At 36.2% G+C, this 8,830-nt stretch overlaps 1 long non-coding RNA gene across 1 annotated transcript; it reads right to left on the minus strand.

The window, feature by feature from the left end:
• Positions 1-4,180: 4,180 nt before the first annotated feature.
• On the minus strand, positions 4,181-6,068 carry LOC311285467. Its single transcript, XR_014626361.1, has 3 exons — positions 5,709-6,068; positions 5,248-5,320; positions 4,181-5,092 (listed from the first exon to the last, which is right to left on the minus strand). It is a non-coding gene; the product is annotated as an uncharacterized lncRNA (long non-coding RNA).
• Between the last annotated feature and the right edge of the window lie 2,762 nt (positions 6,069-8,830).

Genomic DNA, 8,830 nt, shown 5'->3' on the forward strand with positions numbered 1-8,830 from the left:
AGTATAGCCTTTTCTTTTCGTTTTGAATTATTTCGTTTGAAGACATTTCAAGCTTTGTGTATTTGATGTATTTATCATGTATGTGTGAGGCATACGCTGAGTTTCGTTAAGTTAGGAGGATGAGATGCGCTCCAGCTGACATGCAACGCAAGTGACCGCGCGGGCGCCTCCATGATTAGTGTCTGTTATATTTGCTTCTCTTACTTATTAAATACAGGCAATTGGTTGATGAAAAATTGGTTAAAATTAAGATACAATTTATAGAAAACGAAATTCACTTTAAAGAAAGGTTTTCTACTAAACAAAACTTAATGAAGTGGTCAAAATCATGTCTGACCCACTCCATATCCATCTCTCGATATAGCCTAATGCATCCTATCTTACTCGTGCTGTTCACTTTTCATATTCAACATAGATGGAAAAAAATTAATTAAATGAAACCTTGTAACGAATTCACACTGTAGGGTGTACAGTTGAGACACCTTAAATAACTTGCGTTCGCAGCAAGCACAAGTTGTGATTTTTGTTGTGCACTTGCATATTAGTGTCAGCTGGGAAGGAAATATATACCAGACCTCTTGGAACTTTAATTGAATACATAGCGTTGGTAAAGCAAACTGACATTACATCCCTACAAATTTATTAGGCCCTACTGAAAATAAATATATCGAATTTAAGCAAAGTAGCCTAAATGTTAAGACTGTAAGCCCTTTGCTTTTTACTTAGCCTATAAAGGACTCTTATAGCCGACTTTGTGTTAATTTAGTTTGTAGAGGATTTTTTTAACTCAAACATTAACACTGAAATAAATAAAACTAAATTATTGCCATTTTTTTTCTAGCTCATCAGAGAGACCTTTAGGTAGTCCACCCCATACTGGGCTAGCGTACTCAAGGACTGGCCGTATAAATGTTAGATACACTTTCATTAAAACATCACAAGGGAGACCCGCATTTTTAGCAACACAGAGATAGTGTATTCTAGGACGCACTGAATATGTTGAATACATGTTGAATTAGTGTTCGACAAACGCGGCGGCGCGTTCATTTGAATGAAGAGCGCTTCTCGCTCGTGTGAGCGAACACACACTGGAACGTTAGGCTATTTCGCAACGAGTGAATCGTGGCCGAGTGGTTGAACTTACGTTACGATCATTTAGATGACACGGGATCGAATCCCGAACTAACTTGGACTACTGATATTTTTATATTAGCCTATTAATGCATTTTATAGTCTATTGTTGATGCAGAGAGATTTGTCTAGTTCTAAAACATAGTTTTTTGCTTATAGCCTATTTACAAAATAAAATCACCATGCATTTCCATTTTACACTAAGGAACAAATATTATACAATGACTTTACTTCTGTAGCCTATAATAATTCCAATCGTAATTTCAAAAGCAGTTCTGTTAATATATAAATATATATATATATATATATATATATATATGACGTTTAAACGGCAAACAATAAAATCAGAACCAGTATTTGCGTTCATGGTTCCAGTGGCAGTAATGCATCCACGGCTTTTCAGAATGTCACAAAGCGTTTTAAGATTGTTTTGAATGAAATATTGAAGTTTATAATGAAGTGTTATGGCACACCACGACGAGTGGCAAACTCTTTGTTTTGTTTTGCAAACTCAGCTAGCCTGTGGGGGGTTTGGAGAAGGCAATAGTTGCTTTATCGTGGGGGTGCAGGACAGAGGTGTTAATGTTCCGTCTTTCATATGGAGAGTGTCGGAGCCAGCCTGATGAGCAGGCAAAGGCAAAGTTATTTTAAGGTTCAATCTCAAAATCTCCAAAAGTCCATAGCCTATGTACAGTAGGCCCTATATCTTATTAAATTATATAGGCTATTGTAGTTTTATTGATTGTATTTAAAGGTTTTCCACACACAATTTCAATTTAGCAGATACAGAACTCTTTAATTCGCGACCACCTCGTTTTATTGAAAGGTGAATTCAGCAAGGCATGCTTTATCTTTGAAGGAACAAAAGCTATTTGTTACAGTTTTTTCTTTCATGATTTGTGTGGATGACACACAGCGACATATATAGTATTATCAGCTGTATGGTGTTTTTTACGCTGAAATGCTTAATTTCGAGAAAGACCCGCGCCGCGCGCAGTGAGGGAGACCAAACTTACTAAAAAAATATCCAGCGCGAGAGAGGCAAAGAAAAACGCCTGTTCTTAATTTATGTTGCTTTGAACTTTTTTTTCGTTTTGTACCGTTTTCATTTTTTAATTTAGCTGCAATTTCTTTGACAATAAATTTAAAATGTTTCTTATTTTGCACCACAAAGGGAATAAACTCTATCGAATCGATGCAACCCTGTTTAAATAAATAAACTGTCCCGACACTTTATTCATACCTTGAAATGTGCGATGGGTTTTCAGACTTAATTAATTTTATTTTTATTTTACATTTTCATTGTTTATTTTTTAATTGAAAGCAATACTGTATTGAAAGTATTTTTCTGATTTGTTCGATCTGTTTTGGAAAATGTCTACCGTTGCTATGGCCGGGTATTACTGTCAGTCATCTCAATCTCGTGAATGATTCACACACACAAAAAAAAAAAAAAAAAAAACATAATTTAACAGATTAAAGACGAGCTTCATCATCTTCATTTTCTGGTGCAATCGGCTGACAGTCTTCCTTCATCAGATATATCATAGCGTGCAGCGGCTCAACTGGAATGTAGCAAATTTATGTTAATGTACAATTGATAATTAAACAAGATGATTGACTTTAATAAACAGATGCATATTTAAGCATCAAGAACGGAAAAACATAAACACTGTCGGCTACATTGAGATTCGATCTCAGATCGTTTGAAGCTCCGAGAGTCTATTGTTAATGCATTGACCACAGATATCGTCTGAATAGCCTAGGTCTACTATTTTCTCTGTTTTAAAAGTAAAAAAAAAAAGATGTGTCAAAAAAAAAAAGAAGTGTTTTTACAAGACCTTGTGCTGTTTATTTATTTATTTATTATTATTATTATTATTATTATTATTATGCAGATGTTAATTCAGCCATTCTATTGGAAAAAAAATTGACCCTAATGTAAAATGGAAATGAATGGTAATTTTATTTTATAAATATAAAATATTTAATAGCCTATAGGCTATAGGAGAAAAAAACAATATGGTGTAGCAATATTTTAGAACTATCAAATCAAATTAATACTAAAAAAGTAGCCCATGTTTGTTCGGGATTTGAAACGTAAGTTATAGCCTACCACTCGGCCACGAATTTGTTTTGTTTTATTTTGTTTGAAATGTATTTTTACATATTTTGCTTTCGTTAATGTTAAACAATTCTGAGCATAATAGGCCTATATTTTTTCCCTAAAAGTTTGTTTTATTCTCTGCTTTGTTTGTTTATATTTTAACATATTCAGTCAGTCTAATTTTTGTTCAAATAATGAAAAAAGTTTTTTTATTTATTTTATTTTTTATTAATAAACAGATAGGAAACTTACCTTTTAAAATGCCGCAGTTGCTGCTGTTTTGCCCTGTCACTTGCCCGGTATAATTTCGCGAACGACTTTGAAATTCGACTGGTTTATTTTTGCTGCGGCAGTAGGCTAGTAATAGGCATTGTGGTTGATCATTTATTAAAGAATTCAATTGATAATCATAACAACATGCAAGCCTAATTCTGAATATAACAAATAATGCTTAAACCGACTAACATCGGTTAGTAACTGCAAGTCCTGAAAATGTTTTAATTTTACGGTAAATTATTTTAATTTATTTCACTGTTATGTTTTAGTTAATAAATCTACAAACACATTAAAATAACACGAAGTAAATGAAAAGTAACCTATTGACATAGCCTTTTTAAATTATAGAAAAACTGGGCACACAATGTTAACGTGTGTCTACTTTGTTTAAATTAAATGAATTTGAATTCGTTTAACCACAATATTTATCTTAAATTTATCTGTGGCCTCAGCTCAGATTACTGCCGCGGCAGATTACGGCATTAAAGAGAATAAACTGACACTTTTAAAAGTCTGTGATTACAGCGCCACTCAGCGGTAAAAGGCAGCAAATACACATCCCAATTTTGCCGCCGCGGGAACGGCGGCGGTAAAAGTCTCATTCTGGTTGGGCACCATCTGTAAGGTCATGATTTCATCTTTAAAACAGATGAAGAAATCAACAAATTGTGGTGTTGAGCTGAGAGGGTTGTGGTCTGTTGCTCTTTGAATTATATCTTTCAATGCAGGTTTATATTGTTTCAACAATTTGCCTGACCCCTGGGGGCTCCGTATATTTCTGATAATATTTGTGGAGAAACATTACACTGTTTTAATTCAGAATCCTAACCATACATTGTAGGCTACTAATTAAAAGTAATTTATTAAATCAAGTAAAATAAAAAATAACACAAAAGGCCAATGAATCTGTACCAGAAGTGATAGTGCAATGTAGCAGCTAAATAATAATCCTCCACCAAATTGCCAGTAATCAGCTGGTCCTTGGCGAATCTGAAGAGGGGGAAAGAAGAAATTATTCAATGAAAAGTCCTTAAAAAGCAGTATTTTCTTATATCATTCCTTCAAACAATCTTAAATTAAAAAAAAAAAAAACGTTTGCCATTATAACATTCACACTACATGAACTGAGTAATGTCAAGGGCTGGGTAAAAAATATTGATTTCTCGATTTTATTTGATTCTCATTTTTACGAAACAATATCAATTCTTAAATCCCAAGAATCGATTAGTCAACCTGTTTTCAGTTGATGAATGAATGGAACATTGTAGCGTGCATCCCATCCAATAAATCCAGCCCTAGTAATGTCATCTTTGAGACTGTTAGTTGTTACATGATGATTAAAAATGTAAACATAAACTTTAAGCATGGCAATCCCATCAGAAATGTGTATCATAGCAAGGGAAGCACACACATAAAAAACAAACAAAAAAACAATTGGTACCAAAATCAAACCATCAAATAATTTTACCTGCACCCATTTATCCTATTATGACACGTCTGAGGGTCTTTCCCTTTACGGTGTCCAGTGATTAAAGAAAGGACTGATGAAGGTGACATGAATCCACTTTCTGTGCGCCACTTCAGCAGAAAAAAGACAAAAGGACAAAAAAGTTACTCAGACTTGCTATTAGTAACGTTAACATTAAATGTCTTACTTTAAAGGTGAAAATCATACTTAATACTATATATTAAACCCAGTGTAGGTTTTTGAACAGTGGGTAAAATTAACTTACTGTAACAGTTGGTTGGTAAATGGGTCTTTCTGTTGGGTGTTCTCCCCAGATAAAAATTATTCCAATGCTTGATCTAAAAAAAAAAAAAAAAAAAAAAAAAAAAGTAAACAAATATATTTCCAATACTGTTATCAGTGTTTGAAGAGGTTATGTAAACATACTTCTAACGAATAAATGACTGTTTTATCACTTTACTCATTCCAACGCTTTTTTTACCTCTCATGCGTTTTTAAACTAACGTTAGCTGACATTAAACACACAACGTTACCAACAACAAAACACAGCAATGTCAGATGGTACTAAATTACATTTAAATACGTGCTTATATTGCTACAGCAGTACAAAAACACACACAGATAACTTATTGAACGTATAAGGTTGCATTAAGCCTATGACTGTTAACGTTACTCATGTCCATAAACGTTAACGTTAATTTAACTGACTGAAAAATGTTTTCTTACCTGATATCGCCAGTATTTTTACAGACCACGTACGAACCCTTCCTCTGTTCACATTCCAGCTTTTGTTCTTCATTGATATCAACTTAAATTCGCTCAAAATTTAAGAATTCAACAGGCAGATATAAAATAATCCAGGTCTGACGAGTAATCAATGCAAGCAGCAGCTCAGCTGCTCAGTGCGCGCCTATTTTAAATTTGAAAATACGTCCGTTACTCTCGGTCGGTGACTGAGCCGCGAAGAGCCGCGCACATTCTCATTGGACAGTTTCCTGGAAGACAGACAGATTAACCAATCATGCTCAAAGTAAAACGGCGAAACAACCAATAACAATAGTTTAATAACAGTTAACATAGCGGTGTATTGAGTTTTATTTGCAGTCTGTATATTATTTAATTAATTAGTCAAATGACATGACAGTGTATGAATACAAATGTAATAATGCAATGTAAACGGTTAGGCAAGCAGACAAAATTGTAAATTCCAACAAAATCACATAAGGCAAAAGGTTTGAAACTATTATTGTTAATAATGATAATTATATTTTAACATATACTGAAGAGCTGTTATATAAAAAAAATTATGAAATGCTAATTAATTGTCACAATAATGTTGAAAGGCAGATATTTCTGCTGTATGTTGTTTCAAAATCTTGTAAAAATGTCAACGCTGATTTAGAAGTGTTTTAAATCTTTTACTTTTTTCTTTTCTTGTTTTGTGATACTTGTACTTGCTTAATAAAGTAACTTTAAAAGTGAACTACTGGTTTCTGTTCATTGAATACCTTTAACATTTTAGTATAGTTTAGTGGATTACATGTAATGATTGTATTTAGGGGTTTACTGTAAAATAAGGTAACCCAAACAGACAAATATGGTAGCCCATATACCCGTTGTGGCCCATAAGAGCCCTAGATAAGACCTATCTGGGTCCCATCATCAACCCATGTGGGCAGATTCCTGTAGGCCCTAAATGGGTGCTACCTAGGTTACCCACATGGGCCCGATATGGAGCCCATCAAGAGCCCATCATCAACCCATCTGGGCAGACTCCTGTAGGCCCTAAATGGGTGCTACCTAGGTTACCCACATGGGCCCGATATGGAGCCCATCAAGAGCCCATCATCAACCCATCTGGGCTAACACATGTGGGGCCACCACGGAAACCGCGGCCAAAATTAGCTGGGTTCCCAGTTGGGTAGCCCATGTGGGCCCCGGATATCAGCCCATTTGCAGCCCGTTTGGGCCCCACATGGGTGTGTTAGCTGGGGCAGGCTCTGTCCAGATTGTCCTCTGGTGTCTGCGGATGAATCCACGTTGACCTGGGAAACGTGAATTGGGAAACGTGATGTAAATGTTTGCGCGTGAATCCGTGGCCAACAAAACCAAAATTAGCTGGGTTCCCAGTTGGGTAGCCCAGGTGAGCCCCGGATATCAGCCCATTTGTAGCCCGTTTGGGCCCCACATGTGTTGGCTGGGAATCTTGTAAAAATGTCAATGTTGATTTAGAATGGTTTTTGTTAATCTTTTTCAACAACAAACTGACATTATTTCAACCATATTTCAACGTTGAAGGTCGGTCATGTGCTGGCTGGGTATGTAGCCTACTCATTTCCCATTAGTGAACTGACTAGGTCTCACATAGGGAGCCCATCTGGGTTTGCCCATGTTGGACCTACTTAGTTGACCCAAGTGGGCCCCAGATAAGATGCCCATTTTGAGCCCATATCCACTCTGTCCCCTGTAGCCCATTTGTAACCCATATGGGCCCCAGATAAGAAGCCCATTTTGAGCCCATGTCCACTCTGTACCCCTGTAGCCCATTTGTAACCCATATGGGCCCCAGATAAGAAGCCCATTTTTAGCCCATGTCCACTCTGTCCCCCTGTAGCCCATTTGAAACCCATATGGGCCCCAGATAAGAAGCCCATTTTGAGCCCATATCCACTCTGTCCCCTGTAGCCCATTTGTAACCCATATGGGCCCCAGATAAGAAGCCCATTTTGAGCCCATATCCACTCTGTCCCCTGTAGCCCATTTGTAACCCATATGGGCCCCAGATAAGAAGCCCATTTTGAGCCCATATCCACTCTGTCCCCTGTAGCCCATTTGTAACCCATATGGGCCCCAGATAAGAAGCCCATTTTGAGCCCATGCCCACTCTGTACCCCTGTTGCCCATTTGTAACCCATATGGGCCCCACATAAACGTGTTGGCTGGGACACTGTTGCTGTGTGTCTCTATTGCCAGGTATGACTCTTTGAAACTATTTTTGATATTGCATTTTGAATTATGTTTGTATTTTATGCTGATCAGTTATGTATTGTGTATTCTGCTTAATTCTTTTAATTGATGTTTAACCTTACCTGGCAAAATAAATGTTACATCTTGATTTATTCTGAAGTATTCTGAAATCATTATTTTAGTATATTTAAGGAGGCTGGTGCTACCGCAAAATCTTAGTTAAAATTAGAAAATTATAGGCCACTAAGTCTTTTAAATACTGAGTATAAAATTTTAACAAAGATTTTAGCAAATAGACTAAAGAAAGTAATAGGGACCATAATAGCATCAAATCAGGCCTATAGCATTCCAGGGAGGGATATAATTGACACGGTCTGCACAATAAGAGATGTTGTGGGCAGGATGGGGGAGGATGGGGAAGGCGGAATAATTTTATGTGTAGATTTAAACAAGGCTTTCGATAGAGTGGAACACGGCTATTTGGAACAAGCAATGAGGAAATTTGGGTTTGGGAAGAGAATGCTGGGATGGATAAATTTGTTATACAGTAAAGCGCAAAGTTGTGTGAAAGAGTTTTGACAGACCCATTTCCGCTTGAGAGGTCAGTAAGACAAGGATGTCCGATGTCTACATTGCTTTATTCAATATCGGTTGAGCCGTTAACAATAATGGTTCGAGCAGACAAAAAGATAAGAGGTATTCAAATTCCAAACAGTTGTGAGAGTGTGATACACCAATATGCGGATAACACGACATTTACGATTAGGGATGTAGAAAGTATAAAAAAGGTAATGGGGCACATAGAAATATATGGGAAAGCGTCAGGAGCAAAAATAAATATAGAAAAATCTGAAATAATGAGTATAGGAGGGGTAGATTTA

Source organism: Rutilus rutilus (genome assembly GCF_951802725.1).
Source record: "Rutilus rutilus genome assembly, chromosome: 25".
Lineage (NCBI taxonomy): Eukaryota > Metazoa > Chordata > Actinopteri > Cypriniformes > Leuciscidae > Rutilus > Rutilus rutilus.